The following is a 20,687-nucleotide window of genomic DNA, read 5'->3' as shown; positions in this document are numbered from 1 at the left end:
TTCTCCATGGCCCATCATCATAAAACAAGCTGCATTTTGAGAAAAAAATCACAAGGAGCTATTTCATATGATTTTTGGTTTTACAAGAATCTGAGCCTGGGGTTCCCAAAACACACCCATGGAGATCTCTGGAATGGCCTCTTAACAAAGTATATCATCGTCGCAAAATTAAAATGCCATTGATTTAAATTTTTTTATGCCAGAAGTGAGAAGCAGGAGGTTGCAGAGAAGATTTCATCAGCAAGTAATTAAACAAACTAACAAAAAGCACTCGTAACAACAGTGCAGCAAGCTTTGCGACAACTTAAATATAATACATTTGATTCCAGATCTAGTCCTGCCAGGCAAATAGCAAAACATGAAGCTATGTTGGGTAAGTGAGGCTTGAAAAACTAAGCTGGACTGTTCTGCACACCCCTCCAAGTCTTCTGGGTTTTTGCTGTAGTTTTCTGTATTTTAAGGGAAAAGTTAGGAAGTTGCTATCCTGGACCTTTATGTGAAAAGTAAAGATGCCTGAAGAAGACCTGCTTTGGCTTTGGTGTACAGGCAAGTGAGTGAGACTCAAGAACATATTTCTGAGAAAAATAATAGCAATGTATACTGCTCTAGCCCATCAGGTGATGGAAAAAAACAGCAAGCGAGTTTAAGGAACTGCCAGTGCCATGAAAATAATATGTTGCAGACAGTGGAAAAGATGGGACAAGATAAAAGTACCAGGAGAACATGGTGCTTTCAGGACGGACTCCAAGTTTCTACACCCGGAAAACATTCTCATGGATTAACACTAACACTCAGACTTTTATTTGGGATTTTAATTCAGAGCAAATAAACACAAGAGTAAATCATATAGAAATTAAAAATTACCAAGTCATTTCCTTCTCAACTCTCCCCCAATGACTTCAGGTCAAATTTAAGTATAAAAGACATTTAATGCATTGAGACGATTTCTTAATGATGAACTATAGTTTGGGGGCAAAGCAAAGACATTTGATTCTTCTGGAAAACACCTATTCCCTTTTAAAATGGTTGCAAAAAGCACCTGTTTGGACTGTGCACATACTCAGAATACTGCTTGTGTTTACAACACAAAAAAAGTAACATATCAGTCCATGCTGAGAAGTCAGGAACTGTCAACTGACCTCACCATGACTGCACATGGAGGAATTTTCTGAAGAAAAACTTCAAAGAATTTTCAGATACTGAATGTGAGGTATAGTTTTGGGTGGGTTTTTTTTGTACAGGAAGATTCAAATTATCTTTTTCTGGTTTGTTCCTGAATTTTAAATGAGATCGGGAAAAAAATTAAATCAGTCATTTCTTCCCTTCCCACAGAGGACCTTTTTGTGTGTGTTCTCTCAAAAATGCTTACATTTAATCAAGTGTAGCCTTTCAACCAAACACTCCCTAGGATTATGCCAGTATTTACAACTACACAGAGAAAATTTTGCAGAGCATGCAAATCCTTCCTTCACTAAACTGCTCAGCCTACAGTAGGTTCAAGTAGTAACAGTCTTGAGGACTTAAGGAACTGCAGTTCTGTAAAAACCACCAAAAAGCCCCAACCAAACACATGATAAAACTCTTTAATCTGATTCCCACATTTTGTTTTTCTCCTGTTATACTTGTATGTTTCATATCATCCACATTTTTTTATGCAGAGAAATCTGTGAGCCTGTTATTCCATATCTTCTTTCAGAATTTTTTTTCTGCTTCTCTTTGTTTTTCTGGCAATATGGGCTACGGAGTGGAGAACTCTTTACTCTTTACATCCACATGGAAATTGGACTCCAATTTTGATCTCTCCCATAACGGCTTGAATCAACGACAAGCTCAGTGAAAACAACAGAGTTATTTTGGTGGAAACATTAAAAAAAAAAAAAAAAAAAAGCTATTGCTTCACTACAGAAATAGATCAGTGATGTGTGTATGTGTGTTTATGCAGTGGCATTTTTCAACCACGAACTAATAAGAACATTCAGCTTGAATATTCTACAAATTCTTTAAGATCCTGCTGCCTCTTCCTGGCACTAGCTCTTTGTTAAATTTAATGACTCCTTAAAAGAGAGAAGAGAAAATGTTCGTACCACTCATTCCAGCATGAGTGAAAGCTACCTTGGTAGACCTGGTCAAAAAAAATTATACTGGAAACTTCCATGCATTCAGTGGGATCATGAGTATATTCTTGAACACATGAAGGGGAAAAAAAACCCCAACCTGTTTAAAGATAAATTCCTGTCTTCTCCTTATAATCATCCCAACCCCCACCCTAACCCAAAAATGTGATTTACCAGAAGGAGCTCACAATGCTGCTCTGGCTGAGAAAGTACACTGAGAACTTCACAGGAAGCCCAAAATAGCCTGAAAAGAGGAAATGGGTGGGGGTGAGGTTCTTTCTTCTGCTCACAAAGGACTTCGCCAGCCGATATAGATCAAGTAAAAACAGTCCTGACATGCGGAGCACACTTGGTGACAGTCCTCCCCTCTTTTCCCAGTCTGGTCTATTTTAAGATCACATCACAAGAAACTTGGCAGCTACATGTTTCCGAAAGTTGCCCCTGCCACTTCCACAAGTTCAAATCGTTTGTAAGGGCACAGCTCACAGCACAGAACATTCTGAGAGGACACAGAAGGTACTATCCAGCTACCGAAGGCAGGTCATGCAAAGAAAGAAGACAACAATTGATAATTAAAGGAAGCTGAAAAACATCCTCACTCTTCTGTCCTGTATTACTGATTTTTAAAGAAATATAACATTTACATGAGCCATCCAAGGGCTGGCAGTACTTGTGGTGGATACTGTCTGTATGTGTCTGTTCAAAGACAGAAGTCCTCTGCACCAAGACATTCAGTTGTGTGGGTTGTGTCCCCATAATTTTGTTAAGGACTTTCTCTCACCTTCTCATCGTTTTTCCAGAAAATTTTAACACTGTTAGTTGCAAATTTAAAAAGGACATGTGTGTGTATGTGTGTGCGATTCAAACATGCAGACACAGAACCAGGAGCAAAGAACAATACAGTTATTCCGTGTCAAACTTCAACTCTGATTCCCATTAAGCATGAGTAGGAGGAATGTTAATGGCATGGTCTGGTTGGAGAAACTGATGATAATTAGAATGCTAACAAAAAATGCAAAAGCACATAAACATTGCCAGAACCTTCACCCTACATTATAAAACCATACATATGTACAAAAGCAGCAATGGTAGATTTTCTGAAACATGAAAAATTAACAGCAATTATAACTAATAATAATCTCCTATGCTTCTATTCTTTTATAACCATGTTTTTTACAAATGCCAAAGTTTCCTAGCCTCCCTTGTTCAGATAACTAGGTTTCTGAGTAAACAGAGCTAAAAAAAAAGTTGGGAAAAAATATTCTACAGAAGAAAGATATACTACTTAAGCTCTTTGGGTAAAAAAGAGTCAAATAAATGTTTATCTCCATTTGTCAAAGTAATTTATTTCTGGATATGGGAAGAGCATTCTTATCCCCAAAAGCCAATTTTAAGATATCTGTAAATATAAAATACAGGTTCTGAAGTTCAGTCTGTACACTAAAGTGACTATTGGAACACCATAAATCTTGAGTGGCAATCTAAATCCATTAAAAACACCCCCAAAAACTAATACTGTCTATGAAGAAAGAGACCTAGCTCTTGCTGCTTTATGGTGAGTAAACCTACACAAAAGCTTTCAGGGACTTTCATGTGGTTGGTATTTTGTCTTTCAGTGACATCTGCCTCAAAAGGAAGGCCACTAGAGGACAGGAATATTAGATCTCCTCTTGCAAAGCTCACTCACTGCTCCCATGCTGAATATCACTGCCCCCTCATGCAAGGGCTCTCTGCTCAGCTTCCACATGCAGACAGATTATCTTAAATTGCTGTAAATAACTCCTTCTTGCTATTCTTGAGCCCTTTATTCCAGGCTACTCTATATTCTTAAACTGTACCTGAGTCACCTTCATGTGTTATCCTTGTTGCTCTGGGAAGCTTGGGGTTTTGTAAACAGATTAAAGCAAATGAAAAGATTAGTCAGTATCCATTCAAATGCATGCAACATGAGATTACACTGAAAGCAAGTATATTAACAAAATTAACAAAGAAAATGTTCTAGAATCTAAATAGCACGCACTGCTCAAGAAGAAACCACATGCAAGTTTTATGTTTGAGCCTTCTTGACTTGGTATTGAAGACCATTACCAACACTGCCAGCTTACTGGGCAAACTGGGATCTTTGGTGGCCATACAGGCTAGGTGACATGGATGTTACCACTTCCCTGTGACTGAAATGAAATAAATTGGAAGGAACCAAGATTAAGGTGGCAACTAGCTGATAGTATTAGTTATGGAAGACAGAATAGCACAGTGTATTTACATTTAGTCCTCACCATGTGTTAATGTGTATTGCTACATCAAACAGCATGAAATTCAATATACTGAAGTACTCTTCATTAAACAAAAGAAGAACTAAGGCAAGTTAAAGCAATGTTCATTTAAGAATGAATACTGGCATTTAAGAAAGGCTTGAGATAACACTTTGTTCCTTTTCAGGTTTCCCTCCCCTCAAACAAACATGCTAGTGACACTAGGGCATGACAAGTCACCACCAGTTCAAACTCAAAGCACACCAGGGACAAAAACAGTAGGTGGGAAGAAACATGATCCAACCAGTATGGCAATGAACAGGAAATTTACAGAGGCAATCCAGTCTCTTCCATTCTTCTCTGTACCTCTGTCAAAGTAAGTCTAACCCTCACATCTCCACTTTCCACTGGCCAAGAGATAGGCCATAATAGTTATTTATCTATAAAAGCACTTTATAGACACTAGAAAAATTCTAAAACAGAACCTTGTATTCCTATGTCCTAAAAATATCTCTTCACATGAGCTGGCTTTACAGTCTTTGTTTCTCCATGTTATATGGTCTCTCAGCATGAACACGTTCAGGTTCTGGTAATTACGCCACCATCTCTGTAGAGGGATCATCCATCATCTTGAATTGCTAACAAATCAGCATCCTCAAAACTGAGAAGGGCAAAGGAAAGGATAGAATGATTTCTCCCCTGAAAATTATCTGTTCTGAACAACAGAGAAAATACCTTGGATGTAAATCTGATCAAGCAGAACTTAAACTGGCTAAGTTTTCAGACTGAGGAACTGCAAACTGACAGGAAATGTTTGGTGCAAATAACCCAGCCCTCTTAACAGTTTTCTGCTGCAGTCCTTCAGCTGTGAGATAAGGTGACTATTACAATCACTCTTTACACAAGCAGAACCCACACAGAGCTGAAGAAGGTTTTCCAATTCAGTGAAATCAAAGAAAGGAAACCCCCACACTGACACCACTGCATGTAGCAGCACTGCACCCACGAGTTGCTGCGGTGTCACACGCAGCCCACGCACATCGTGCGGCCATAACTAATTAAAGTTTCGGTGGGTGATAAAGGCAAAGGCTGGGCTGAGAAATAGGCACAGCAAGATGAACTCACTGCCCTGGGTACCAGCTGAAGGCACATGGAAATGCCAAGGGAAAAAACCAGCTGTGTCTACACAGTTGTAAAATCTGACTTGTGGAGAAGCCATAAGCATGACGCATTCCTTGCCTTCAATATACAACTCTCACTCCTTGCTTGTCCTTACTCCCATGCTATGCAGAACACCATTTTATCTTCTGAGTTATCTGGATTGACACTTTTTTTTTCTTTTAAATGACATACAGTAATTTCATATAGTGGGCCACACTTTCAGAAGTTTTCAGCATCCAGAAATGCTGAGCTTTAAAAGAGCTCACACACACATTTTCTGAATATGTAATGACATTTCTACAGATCTGTCTTTTTCAAAAATCTAACCTTGGTAACCTCTCTGGGGATTACATTAACAGACACAATAAGAAAAGTTGCTGAAACCCCTCCTCCCACCCTCCCCCCACCATTAAAAGAGAAAAAAAGAATCTTAAGATTATGTTCTAGTTTTTAATAACAACTAAAAGTTAAACCCCAATTCTCTCCTGGAACTCAAATGCCCCTTCACAGCAAGTGGCAGTGAAATTCTTGCAGGGATGCCATCAGCTCGGTATAACAACTTTTATGGTGGCTCTAACCTTTTGAGCCTCTTCCTTAGCTCGAGGCACAGTTACAGCCATGTACCCTACCATTCTAGTGTTCACACATGTACACTTATTTTTTTTAAATAATAATTCTTCTATAGCTTTTCAGAGATGCCCATCGCTCTGTTTCCCATTAGCTACTCAAGAAACAGTGGATCCTCATAAATCCAAAAACTAGGCCATAGATACTTCAGCGCTAAGCCAATGCTCACTGGGGTGACATCTGCTCATTTGCAAAAGTCAGTCTTCCAAAACCAAAGAATGGAACAGGATGGAACTGTGTACACACAGGTACTGTGTCTACACACAAACATTAAAAGAAAAAAAAATCCTAAAAAAATCTCGCTATTTGTAATATATTGGCAATCACATTTAAAAATGTGGCCTATCAGAGATATGTCTCAATGAAGTGAGGGATCTGATCTGCAGCTAGGAAGGATTTGTCAAGACGAAAACAGCCTCTGTGGTAAATGCTAAGGAACATAGCATTCGCCCCACCAGCTCAGCCCCAGATGTGTTGGCAGGCTCAGCAGAGGAGCCTGGGGAGGGGTGCCTGGGGCACCACTGAGAGAGGGGCAAAGGCAGGTCCTGGGGGACACCTGCACCTGGAGTTCTTGGAAGGGATGAGAAGGTGCTCCAGGCAACCTGGTGGGCTGAGACCCACCGCACTGAGCGGGGACTGAAATGGTGAAATGCGATGCCAGCAGACAAGGGGCGAAGACGAAAATCTGGCAAGCTCCGATAGATACCACCGGCATTTCAGATAGGTGATGTCTGTCCACTCCTCTTCAGCCTCCCCTGTTTGGATTACAGGATGCCCGTGTCCTGCTGACAGAAAATGGTTGGTGAAATCGTGTCCTTACTGCAGGCTCCAAAGCTGGGGGCTTTCTCTACCATTTCCCCCCAAGTTCTCTGTGGGAGTGTGTCGGTTTAGGCAGCTTTGAGGAGCTGGTTGGAAGCCTTCAAATGGATGGGATGGGATGGGATGGGATGGGATGGGATGGGATGGGATGGGATGGGATGGGATGGGATGGGATGGCAGAGAAAGGGACTAAACAACCGTTTAGTTTTGAAATATCTACGTTTTAATCCAATTATTAATTATTAAGCAGTACGAGGAATTTGGTTTATGCTTATTTATCGCCAATAGGTGACGGTTCAGGCTCGCCCCCGCCTCTCTCCCCGAGCCCGGAAAACTGCTGTACTGCTTCCCGGCAGGATGAGGAGGGAGGGAGCCCTGGCGGGTCGGGGCGCGGGAGCCCCGCGGTGGCGAGAGCCGCTCCCGACCGGCGCCGGGGACACCTGCCGGGCACGGGCAGCGCCCCGCAGCCCCGGGGCCGGCTTTTTCTGGAAACATGACAGCCGGCCCCGGGGAGCCGGGAAAGGGAGGGGGCCGGGGGTGCCCGGCAGGACGCGAAGGCGCGACGTGGCGACGGTCGCTAAGGGAGTGACAACAGAGCGATCAACAGAGGGGCTGGTGCGCGGGGAGGCGCGGCTCTGGCAGCCCCGCGCTGCCCGCCAGCCCTGCGAGCCAGCCCCGCACGGAAATAGCTGTGCCCGGCCAACGCGGCCGCCCCTCCGCTGGCAGCCCTCCGCGCACCGGCTATTTTTGATCGGCCTGAGCAAGATAAAACTTGAATCGGGGAAGCGCGGCTGATTTACAGCCGCTGCGAGAGCCGCGTGCTTGGCTGCGGACGAGCGAGAAGGCTTCCCAGCCTGCGCAGGAACATCTCCCGCCACGCCAATGCCGGCGGAGCGGAGCGCGTCCGGCTGCCCTCCCGCCCGCAGAGCAGCCCCGGCCAGGCCCGGAGCTGGCAGAGCTTTTGCCCCACGGCCACGTCTCTATCCTGCAGCCTGCGTGAACGCCACGGCTTGCCAGCCCTCTTTCGAGAGGAGCAGATAGGTGTCTTGGGCCACAAAACTGGCTGTGGGATTTCCATCCTCCCTCATGCAGTTCTGCGCTGCATCCGCTCTGAAAGCTGCTGTGCCGCTTCGAATCTAAGCCTATGGACCTGGACAGTGGGGATGGGTGACTAAACCCAGCTTGCTTAAGCTCATACTGCCACACCGTACCTTTGAAAACAAGGAAGATGTGGAATCCTCTCATGACAAAATTAATGGTCTGAACTGCAGCAAATGCCTTGACAATCAAAGTTATGTTCCAGCAAAGCACTAACAATAATCTCCTACACTGCTATGGCAAGGCCCTGAGTTGTGTTACATATACTTTTTTTTTTTCTTGTTGGAAAGGAGAGGAAAGAATTAGGCTCGTTTACTAAGCTTCCATAACAGCAAAAGATTGGGTACCTTTAAAAAAATAACCGTATTTCGATGCAAATATAAACTTATCACAAGCTTCCTGAGGCACATGCAGCATAAAGGCAGTATCACTGCAGAGAAGGTATCTGCTTTCAAGGGGATTTGCATTCTCATTGAATGCTGGACCAGGTCCAGACCAGCCGGAGGATAACCACCCTCTAACCTCCCTGTGGAGACTTACAGAGACGAGACTGAAGCAGTATCATTTCTGACAGAAATCAAATCCTGGCTACTGCACTGCTGGGAACATTACAGACACGAAGAAAAAAAATAAGGAGGAATAGGAATTAAAACAATTCTGTGAGGCTCATTTAAGTAATACCTTGTCAAAGGACCTGATATGGCAACACACTGCATATTTACTGAATGAATGCAGAAAGTTAAGTGTTTCCTAGCATAAAATATAATTTTAACAAATGGAACATGCAAATGTTAAATCTGACCAGTTATAGAACGTGGGCTCAGTTACATGCCTAGGTTAACCAAGCTAAGTAATGCATCTAGTCAAATCATGCATGAAACTACAAAGAACATTCAAAAACCACAATTTTGTTCAAATTCTCATCAGTTCATATCACAGCACTAGCATTTCAGAGGACAGGGCAATTCCTAGTGATGTGTCTCCAAACATTCAAAGACAAGTGACCTTAATGGAAGCTTATGAATATTAGCATATTGCATTACGGGTGCTGGGCACATATTCAGTACCTCCTTCGTGATGTAATGCGCCCAGAGACATAGATAAGAAAATCCCAGGACAGACTGATGAGCAGCTTCCAGGTATTCCCTATCTTGCTGTACTCATTCTGATGTAGTGGTAGAAACCGTTGAGCAGCCACACGCAACAAACTGGATCATAGAAATTGTAAGCAATTTTGGAGTGCCAGCAAAGCACAGGAGGCAGCACAGGAATGGGAGCAAAATGACTGCACAAGGCAGCAACCACTCGGTTCTGCCAATCTGGCCAGTAAATGAGTAATCCTCATATATTGTGTTCAGGGTCAGTAAGCTCTAAGACTGTCCCAAAAGAAGAAGCATCTGAGTTGTATTAAACCTACAGAAACCCTTAGCTGTAGCTGGACTGTCTGTGAAAATATGTCTAGACTACAAGAAAATGTAATGTTTTAGAATGTCTTAGTTGGCTTGTTTAAGCTGTAACACTGGCAACCAAAAATATAGATACGCCAAACCCAAAAGACAGACAGATATAAAACCATTACAAAAACATTATATGCAATTTATTTTTCAACTGATACCTAAATATGTACTTCTTTAAGTCGTAGTTTAAAATACTTCTCACTAGAATATTGTTTTTTTAGTTTTATAGCATTTGTAGCAGAAATATTAATATTGGTCTGAAGAATGTATGAACAGAAACAGTCTGTCAGTAAAAGCAACAAGAAGGGCAATAAAGCAAAGTCACAGTAAAAACCCCGAAACATTTTGAGAACCATGGACACACTGATAGCAATCAAACAGAGAAGAACTGAGGAATGGATTTGCACCACCAAAAATGTGCGCCCTAGGAAGCCCACAGCATGGATTGGCTGAAGACCTGTGCCCTGACAGGGAGAGGATAGCAGGGAGGTTGCAGCATGCTCTATGTGCCCCTTTTTTTCCTGTTCACCCAAAAGGGAGGACACTGTAGCCAGGACAACACCCACAGCAGGCAAACCCAGGAAACAACCTGCAAGCTGAGATTCACCTAGGGTGAGGTAAGCAAGAAAAAGAAGTGAAAGGATAATAGTGTGTTTGATTGCCAAAGGGTAGAGCAGGCCTGCACAAAAAACAAGGCATCACAGACGCACAAGCCAAACAACGTGGTGAGAACTTGGTGGGTGTCCTTCAGGGACCACACTGATCCTGGCCAGATCACTTCTTGGGCACACATCCCTTAGCCCCCTTCTTAAAAGCATGGGGGTTGTGAGAGTGGGAATGAAAATGATAAGAAGCAAGTGTGGGACAAACCAGTTTTGTTTAAAACAGATACCACCTTCTCTTTCCATAATGTCTCTCTGAGGGTTTTTTTGCATTAATTTTCTTGTGTTAACAAGTAGCACGAGCTTCTCAGATAATCATTAGAACCTCAGAGTTGAAACTTGCAGAAAACTGCAGAATATACAATAAAATCACAAGAACTAGCAGGCAATCCTGCAAACAATGTAACACACCAGCACATAAGAAGGCCAAGTGATGGAGAACTCCACTGCTGTTTATTTTACCTAGTTAACGATTTTTAAAGTACAATTTGCTCTATCAAAATGTTTAAAGAATATTTGCTTAAAAATACATCACTTTCTTCCCTGTTTTTAAATGTCCTCCTGGCACATTTAAATAGGCTCCATGAAAACCTCCATTACCACTTCAAGTTGGACAAGGTTTAGGGTCTGATTGTATGCTGATTATTTGCATAGAGACATCTTCTGAAGAGACAGAGGAAGGAATATACAGTAATTGTGGCCTGCCTCTAAAAATGGGACAGATTTACCAGAGGGGACAGTACTTATAACATCAAGAGACCTGTCAGTGTTAGTGCTTTGCCATCACATGTCTGTGTGGGTTCTTTCTCTGCCTCCACATCCACAGAAATCTGGGGATGTTTGCCCAGGGAAGGCAGCTCTTCATTTGATACAGAATTCAGGAGCTAATGCAGTTTGCTATTACTTGAGCCAAACATTAGGAAAAGAAAAAAAAGAAGTAGAAAGGAACAGGTCAATCTCGTAGGAAAGAAAACCTGGAGCTATTCTAGATTAACAATTTTCTCACAGAATTAAATCTGAGACTTACCTGAAAATAAATTGACTTTTGTGCTGAAATGTATTGGTCCCACAGATTTGAGGGGAGAGGGAGGGTGCAGAGGATGAGTGTCACATCAATATAGCTACAGCTGGGTAACCACTCTGCTAATGCTGTAGTGCAGATCCTCACAGTACTAGCTCTAAGACCTGTTTCTGCACAAGAACACTTGGTTCATTTACAGGTGTGAGTCCTACCTAAGTGGTTTGCACCAGCACACCTGTAATACAGACACCTCTACAGTTGTATGGAAGTTTCTCTGTGATGCTATACCTTTTCCCATATGAGAATACTCTGATAGTGGACAGAAAGAATCAGTACTGAAATCAAACTGTTTCACATTATTTTCAAAATAATTTTTTGCTGCAGAGTGCCTGCTTCTGAATGCTGGTTGCTCTTCAAGCACCAGTTGCTGTTTTCTGGGATTTATGACTGAAAGAATTAAAACCAAAGGAAACTAAAATAGATCTCCAAAGGATACTAATAACTCCTTCAAGCTCTGCAACATTCTAGATCTTACTAATACAGTAAAATATTCTTAAGGTAATAGATATGGATCTCTAAATTTAAATTTTTTTTTACCAAAATGTAAATTCTATTTAATTATACAAATATCCCATATCCCAAACAACGATCCATGCAAATGTTAATCATTTGCCCCATTTGTACATATATTTAAAGAGCAGCTGAAAATTTGGGCCGTTGTAAATATATGTGCATGCTGTTGTTTTGGAAACGTAGGACTAATGCCCTGGAAACATTCAAATGCCCAATGGCATCAGTGGGAATTGAGTGATTTCAGCATTTAGCAGAACTGAGCCTTTTCTACACATGGGTATAAACACATTTGCTTGCACATACAGACGTTTTGAGTAAAATGTAGATGGACAATAATTTCCTATTCATCTGAACATTTTCAGAGATTACATTCCTGACTATAGTTTTAATGTTATAAATTAAGATTTGGTAGTTCCTTTAAACATAGTTCATTTATTTTCTAAGGATTCTGGATTGTGGTTCTTAGCAGATTAAGAAAACATATTTCCAGCCAGCAGACCAATCATAATATTAACTCTCTCACACTTGCTGATAACCTTTAAGGAAGCTTTACTATTTATATCACAGCCATGTGAAAAGATCCAAGAAGCACATTAATTAATAGTGATAATAAAAAATAAAGCCTTCAGTCACGCGTTCCATTCAGTCACTTGTACCCATATATTTTTAAAATGAACAAAATACATTTGCAGTTTCACAGGGAATTATTTTAAGGCCCTGGTATCCCTTAGAATCTCTTCTCACGTCTTTAGATGTCTGCCTTTCGCTCGCGCGGCCTGAAATGTCTAGACATCCAAATTAAGGAGTGACCAATCACTGACAGACTGATCTCTCTGCGTACAAGGTCAGCACTACAGAGGCACACACGCTCGCACACGCACACATGCTGGCAGCCGGCACCGCGCAGCAGACCTTTATTTGTGCACAAAAATATTGATGTTGCTAAGTGATACGCAGGCAGCCACTGGCCCTAAGTCTTTGTGTTTGTTTGTTTATCGCTGGGACTTCTTTCCCGAGTAAACAATGCAACGGTGATGCTGAGATGGAAGAACCTGTCTAAATTAAAACAGCTATGGAACCTAATTTATTATGTCTGCATGGTATCAACCTATTGCATTTTTTCCCCTGATTTTGTTCTGTTAAGTCAGAAGGAAAAAATTTAGGAGGAACTTCAAAGCACACATGTCCCGAATGGTCCCAATCATCCTACTTTTCTTCAGTTAAACAATAAAAACAATTTATTTGCAAAGGTCCCTCTGCATCTTAAGCTTGCAGACACCACATTTAAGGAAATTTTTTGATATTAAAATAAAGGCCCTGTATTAAATTGATATGTCTAGTCACTGGAATAAGGGGAAACCTGACAATAGTATCTCATCACACCACATAATAAGTGTGGAGAGACTTTCCTTATCTAAAAATTCCATTCAGTTCAATCCCCCCAAACTGAACACACATGCATACACACACACAACTTTTTTTGAGTCGTCCCTAATTTGAAAAACTATCTTTTGTGGTACTAAGAGTAGGTTTTCAGAATCACAGCTGCCCATGACGGGGCTCCTGCTCAGAGTTTTCAAAATAAGTTTGCTTTCTTGACTTTAAGGGAGTCAGAGTATGGAGAAGCTGGGTTTCCTTAATCACTGCCCCTGGCTGTCTTTCAAGGCTTCTGGGGCATCCCAGCAGTGCTGCAGGCCCCCAGGCTTGTGAGCCCCCTGATCCAATGGAGCTCTCCAGGGGAGGTGCCCAGGTGAGATCCTGGGGAGCTCTGCAAATGCAAGTCCCAGGCTTCACTGCACTGTCTGCAAGCATGTTGGGAGGGAATTGGCCCAGTCTCCTCCTGGAAGTTTCCAGATTCCCAGAAAATTTTACAGTCAACATGGTAGACCATTAGATTGCAAATCCTTTTCTTTCAACAGAAAAATATTTCAGAGAGCTTTGGCATAGCAGTGATGCCACTGAAGCCAGGCCTCCTAGAGCAGTGCTATTGACATCTGGAACTACACAGAACTTACTATTAGGAAAACAGTGAGTGTATTTTGACTTAGATTTTATTTTAGCAGCAAGTTACAAAGATGACTACCAATGGCAACTGGCTGTGGGAAGCACACCTTGAGGAACACTTCAAAACTTCTTAGATCCTACTGGTACTGCAAAAGCCTGCCCAGCAATATGAAGATGAAAATGAGATGAGAACTAATGTAAAACAGTAATTCAGGTAACTTGGTTTCAGTTTTACTCAAGTCTTGTAATAAATCACAAGACACCCATAAACTTCTGGGTTTAATTGTTGTGCACCTACCAGTTTTTCCTAAACTCTGTTTCTCCCTCTCCCAGTAAAGCAACAGCCAGTCTACAAACCTAGTATTCTGCTGAGTGACTACATTTTGGATGGCTTGATATATAACCATACCCAAATCAGTGCTGCTCCAAATCATCTTCCATTCAGCCACCCGAAACACACACGGCAACCATCAGTCCAGCAGGGACAGGACAGCTCAGTCCCTTTCTCCCTACATCAGTAATTTGCTGGATGAGTCACCCAGTCCTTCTTTGTCCCAGTTTGTCCATCTGTAGAATGTAAACTGTAACAATACCTTCCAAGCAAAAAGCATTGCTTTAGATTCCATAGATAAAGACCAGAAATGTCCTTGTTCTGGACAAAAGCTTTGTTTTCTTTGCCTTATTCCCGTGCTGCTTCCATGGCCAGCAATGGGAGCAGACCATTCCTTCAGGAATCAAGAGGTAAGTGTACTAATCCTCATTCATCCAATCAATACTTTCCATTAAAACATTATTTCTGAAGATGTGCTCTAGACAAATATTTCAGTCGTGGGGTGACAAAAGAAGAGGGAATTGAGGACATAAATAAAACATGTTTTTATCAGAAAAGATGTATGTTAATTAGAAATGTTCTTTTTTAAGAGACTTCTGTTTGTAGGAAAAATGAGATGCTGCAAAGAACAGGCACTACATCAAAGGACCTGACTTGCCGTAATGTACAATATAACCTTGCAGGCAATCAACACACACTGAAGAGCACATAATCACATTATATTGCTCTTCTTCCTCTTTTCTTAAAAAGCATTTTACATCTTACTAAAATTCTAATTGTCCTTCTGAAAGTTCATACATCTGATTTTGTGCAGAGGAGAAAGCTTATTCACAAATAAACCTTTCAGGATGGAAAAGTGACAAGGAAGAAAAGATCAAGTCAGACAAGTATAACTGGAAACTCAGATGTAAAGATTTCAAATATTTCAAAAGATGCCTTGATAGGTATATTCCCACCTCATTCCAAGCAAATAAGATTAGCATGTATTACAGAGAATTTTATGCCTCAGTAGAAGGCCCTAATTATATTTCACACTGCTCTGAAGATTCCTGTAATATACACACATCTTTAATGTGGAATTTTATACCCTATTTATAGCATATAGGCTCTTTTTGATATTATTACTTTTCTATGAAAGTTCCTTTGAAGTCAGGTAATTACCTTAAGCGAAATATTTAGCCTGTTGTGAGAACTGAACCATAAGATTTGTGCAGAACTAGTAAGTCATCATGTAGCTAAATATAAAGGTTTCCGAGCCACAAGTGGGAATGGAAACATTAATTATGAAGACAAAGACAAGCATGCATTTTAGAAGTAATTTAAAGTGAAAGCTGATAAATCTGTATGGTACTACACCATGCTTCTTTCACGTCCCTAAAAACTATTTGAGCTAAGCACTAAAGAGAGAAAGCAGTTAATTACTAGTTACTATCCTTAGTAAAGCCAAAGACTTGGCCAGAGTCAGGCTGTAACTGTGAGGAGCTCAGAAGGAGTTGCTAAGATGGCTAATAATGATCTGCAGAATCTTATCCCTAACCAGAAATGGTGCATCATTAAAGACTTGTAAATCTCAATTCCTCCATCCTAGATGAACATGGGTCTCCTTCTCTGCAAAGCTATGAATGTCTGTAGTGGGATAAATCATAGAATCAAATTACGTATGGCTACCATGTATAAATATACAAAGTTATGTCACTTCTGTATTGCATTTGATCTAGGACTGAACCATGACCATTTTTATTTGACAGCAGTGTTTTGAAGAGAACATCACTTGTAGTGAGAAGTCACCACCAGATTCCCCTCTTCACCTCCTCAGGCACAGTTTCTTGAAAATACCTAAAACTACAGGATGTTAAAAATGATGCCATATGGGTTTGCAATTTGTCATGCAAACGTTGTCCCTCATAAGCAATGCATAGCATAACACATGAAACCAAAAATTCAAGATGTGACAGAGCCATACATACTGTGCATACACTCACACACAACACAAAGCGCCAGTCAGGCAATGCAGGACCACAAAACCTATTTATTATCATTTTTTACAGGGGGAAAAAACGTCACCTAATCTTCGGCATCCAGACAGGCTTTCCCAATTGCATGCACTTCAGTAATCTGAGAATTAAAACTGCTGCTTCTCTTAAATTTTTTGCCGAAGCAAAAGTCTAGCTTCATATTAAGAATGCTTAATAAAACCAACACACATTAAAAGCAGTCAGCAGGGAGTGCTGCAATTAGATGCTTGCACAGTGCTTCCCTCTGTGCCTACATGCAAATAATTTTAATCTTATACGGACTTTCAGAATCTTCATCATGGTTCTGCTGTATGAGAGACCTCCTCCCTTTTTGTTCATGTGAGATGTAAATGTAAGGCCGTTGATTGCTTATCACCATCAGTTTATAGAATAAAATTACTTGGAAATTGGCTAAAAATATAAAGCTCCCCACTCCACGTGGGATCTTGCTATAGTCTAATTGAAGACACTGATACTGTGGTTTCATCCCCCAAAACTAAGGGGTGGAGGACTACGACAAAAAAGAGAGATGAGATATGGGTCCATAAGAATACAAAATGCCGGAAGAAACACTTAAGATGACAGAAGTATCCACATAGATTATATGATACATTTTCCTTTATGGAATATAAAAATGCTGTTGAGTATGTTCTTCTCGGGAGGGAGTGGGAGGGGAATGTTTGGACTAATAAGGGCAATCATAAGGAAGACAGGCATAGAATATCCTCTCTATTGAGCTAGTCAGATGCAAAATTCATTCTCATTTCTATGGGATTCTCTATATAAAGCTGGAGTCTACCGAGTCTACAGAATGCTTCGTGTTCTCAGCGTAATTCCTTCCATCTGAGCGAACAACGCTCAGCATTTTATAGGAGGCACTCGTCCATCATGTAAAATTGGCTGCTCATAACTTCGTTACAATGTCTGCAATTCTCTGTATTCGTATTCTTCCTTCCCAGAGTAACCTGCTGAAGGGACTGCAGCACGTACATGAAAGAAACCGAACTGTCAGGAGGGAACTTTAGGAGGGAGTAGGAGAAAGGCTCTGAACTGCAGGCTCACAGAAGGGTTGAGGGAAGGAGGGACCTCTGGAGGTCATCTCGTCCAACTTGCCCCTGCTCAAGCAGGGCCACCCAGAGCCAATTGCTCACAGCTGTGTCTGGCTTCTTCTAGCCTTGCTCTGGCAAATGAGGGGCTCAGTTTGAAGGGAATAATTGCAGCTGCCTCACCTCACCCCAGGGATGCTACAGGACACAGTCCTTTCCTAAACCATTTCTACAGTGTATTTTTTATGAAAAGTTCAACCTTTCTTTAAAGGCTTCCAATCAGAGCCTGGTGGCATTTGACGTCAGCTTTTCTGATGCCACAGTCTGACAAAGGAGAATTCCATTTTGTCAGAGCTTTGTTCCCAACTGCTGTATCCTAGCCTGCAAACGTAGCAAAATGTCTCTACCAGGAGCGAGTATGCAAACAAACAAAAAAATGCTGCAAAAATATTCAGTGTGAAAGAAAGCCACACCCACCGTCTAGGTCTGTCCAAGTCAATCTTTTCAATGTATTTATATCCTCATGTTGCAGGTTTGTCGGTTTATTAATTGAAAACTTGTCTGTGAGAGTCTCTTGCACATTTGTCACAGGCTTTATAAAGACATTCCCTGCAAATGCCTTGAGGTCACACTTAAAACCATGGTGTGAACTATGCCAGACATCGAATTTGTGAAGGAGCTTCTCCCGGGCCCTTGCGTGCCGTCTGCCTCTCCGCACGGAGCGGTTCCGAGGGGAGCTGCAGCCACAGCAGGGCCTTCCCTGATGCCCAGCAGCCGCCGCGTCTCCTCTCGGTCACGGCTGATTCCCACGAGATGGCACGGCACCGTTTAATCTGAGTTTAATCTGAGATTTTTAACGATGACTCCTGTGCTGACGCAAAAGTCTGCCAGCGCACTGCCTCGCTGCACATCTCTCACGATTCACTTCCCTCACGGAGTGTCTGCAATTTTCCCTGGATCAAAACACTGCTGGTCTCTCCCTGCTGACAGCAGAGCACTTGTTTCTTTAGAGCTCTTCTGCAAAACAAAGTTGCAGTAACTTGGAAGTAAAGGTAGTTTTAGGCTGTGTGATCTACCTGAAACACCACTAAGGCAGTGAAACATTGAAATGGCAAGGAGTTGAAAATAAAAGGAAGAAAAAAGACAAAAAATGAAGAGTGTGGTTTTGGTTTGCTTTAAGGTTTTCAGCTTTGATTCTTGTCAGTGCCACTAGTGCTTTGATTTAAATCAGTCTTGAAACAGTCTTGAAAACTTTAGTAAGAAATTTAAACTGAAATGGAAAACTGTTTATCAGTACAGCCCCTCAGTTACACAAAATCTCCAATAACAAGTTGGGAAAAGAAGAATACAATGACATTTCTTGTAGCCATGCATGAAGTTGGAGAGGAAAACAACCTTTTGCCAAAAGCGAAGTAAAGATTTCCCCTTATTTTCACTATCTTTATGGTTTCTATCACCTTTTCTACCTGAGACAATATTTCAGCTGGCTATCTGGAAGCATTCTGCAGAGAAGCTCCCACACTGCTGGATGTGTCCCTGCCTCTCCATTGCTGGGGAGAAAACAGTTAAGTTCAGCAGCAAAGTGACAAGAGAGGCAGCAGCCTCTGGCAGCCATGGGAACAACATTTTCTACAGACTAGAGGCTGAAATTTCAGAGGGAAATAATCCCAACTGTCATAGCCAGGTCAGAGAGCAGGGCCCCAGTGGCACTGGTTTGAGTTTTAAGGCAAAATGTTACTGGAGACATGTGTGGACCTGACTTTACCATCCTCTAAAGGGCCATAATAATGACATCCACATACCTGCAAGAGGTAATAAAACAAAGCAGGAATTTTGCCTGCACAAAATGTAAACATCAAAACAGATGGCGCAGTTATGTTAATCAGTTAATGTTTGCAGAGTACTTTGAAGATGCAAAGCTCTGTAAAGGTACTAAATACTTACAGTCTTGTCTAGACATCATCAAGTTCATTTTTAGATTGCAACCTTTTCAGGCCAAACAGAACCTCTCTGTATATGGTTGTGCTGTTCCTTTTGTAGCAGGCTCCAATCTTCAGGATGTATTTGCGAGAGAGGAATAACAGAGGAGCAGCTCCTGGAGATGGAAAGCCCAAGCCAACAGCTCCTGCTAAAGCAGCATGAAGTAGCACTGCAGAGGGTAGGGCTGAATATCATCAAGGAATCAGATGGAAGTCAAAATGTAGTATACCAGATTTCACCAGAGAAATAGGTAAAAATTGAGGCTGTCACAACAGATAATCCCTTAAAAAACAGTTTGCCACAGTGGTGAGAACTATATACTTGCACTAATAAGCCCTGATGAGAAAAACCCATTTTTGACAGAATAAACTATGTATGTAGACTTAACAGAGCTGTGAGAAGTGCAGAGGCAATCTTCATCACCTGTAGTCCAAGTATGGAATTTAACAAAATGAGCTATGAACAATGAGATCACAGATTTTTTTTTTTGAGGGTTGGGAAAAATCCATCTAAACCATTTCAAAACTCACACTTTTTATTTGCTCTAAGGAATGTGGAATGCAAATAAAATTAAACTCCAGGAGCTTATTCTGCAATAAGCAAGCCTTCTGTGTCAGACTGCCTTGCAACCTAACCCAAACCTTACTATTCTGACATTAAGAAACCACAGATCTCAGAAACCTTTTCCACTCACATTTCTTCATCAGCTCAGACTTTAAATGGGTAAAGAAGTCTGGTATTACACAAAAGGTGCAGACAGCTGAAACACGTAATCCTTATTCATACCCTAAAAATAGACCCTAACTGACCACCCAGTGCATAACCAGTGCTACTGAGCATGGAATTGAAGATTTCAGTTCAGCTGCTGGCTTGGGGCTAGGTGAGGAGCTGGCACGTGAAGCCAGCTTCCAATCCCTCTGAAACAGCCCCCCTGACCCATTCTGAGGTAAAATGTACAAGATCCATGGGGCAATAGCATACCTTTGCCTTGAACAGAAGCTCAGCTGTGGTCAGGGGGCTTGGAATCAGGATAGAAAAGACTAAAGGAAGAGAAGTGTGTTTGTGTTTAGGAAATTGATCTTTTTTACCCCAAAAATTAAACTTTTTTTTTTAACTCTGGAATTAAAAAAAAAAATTATTTTTGGGGTAAAAAAGATCAATTTCCTAAACACAAACACACTTCTATTCCTTTATTGCAGGGAAAGATGGCTTTATTCTTGTTCACACTTTTGAACCATCCTCCAAAATCTACCTTCTTATGGTGCTGGGGGAGTATGTCAGGGGTCTGCAACTAACTCACTATTCCCATAAACAGCTGTATAACAAAGGTCCTGTGCTGTAGACTCACTTGAATCCTAATGACAGGTAAGATTATTCTCCTGCTTCTGAGGTTTTTGCCTGTTTCCCAGCCTCATCATTTGTTAAACATTAATTTCTAAGCAGAAGAAAAGCTTTATTATCATTATAGCTCTTGTTTATCAATTTGTTCTCAAATAATTTCTGTCACCTTCCCAAAAAGAGAACTTT

General features: G+C 41.4%; 1 protein-coding gene and 2 long non-coding RNA genes across 6 annotated transcripts in view; 2 read left to right on the top strand and 1 right to left on the bottom strand.

Annotated features, from left to right (window-relative positions):
• Positions 1-20,687, bottom strand: part of LDLRAD4 (low density lipoprotein receptor class A domain containing 4) — a 277,773-nt gene that overhangs the window by 46,492 nt on the left and 210,594 nt on the right. The window lies entirely within an intron of this gene.
• Positions 1-20,687, top strand: part of LOC137475611 (uncharacterized) — a 154,997-nt gene that overhangs the window by 72,316 nt on the left and 61,994 nt on the right. The window lies entirely within an intron of this gene.
• On the top strand, positions 8,016-19,547 carry LOC137475607 (uncharacterized). The gene is made up of 3 exons (XR_010999975.1): positions 8,016-10,145; positions 13,845-14,002; positions 17,094-19,547. It is a non-coding gene; the product is annotated as an uncharacterized lncRNA (long non-coding RNA).

Source organism: Anomalospiza imberbis, chromosome 1 (genome assembly GCF_031753505.1).
Source record: "Anomalospiza imberbis isolate Cuckoo-Finch-1a 21T00152 chromosome 1, ASM3175350v1, whole genome shotgun sequence".
Taxonomy (NCBI): Eukaryota; Metazoa; Chordata; class Aves; order Passeriformes; family Viduidae; genus Anomalospiza; species Anomalospiza imberbis.
The sequence above is the reverse complement of the archived record's forward strand: the minus strand, read 5'-3'. Positions and strand labels throughout refer to the sequence as shown.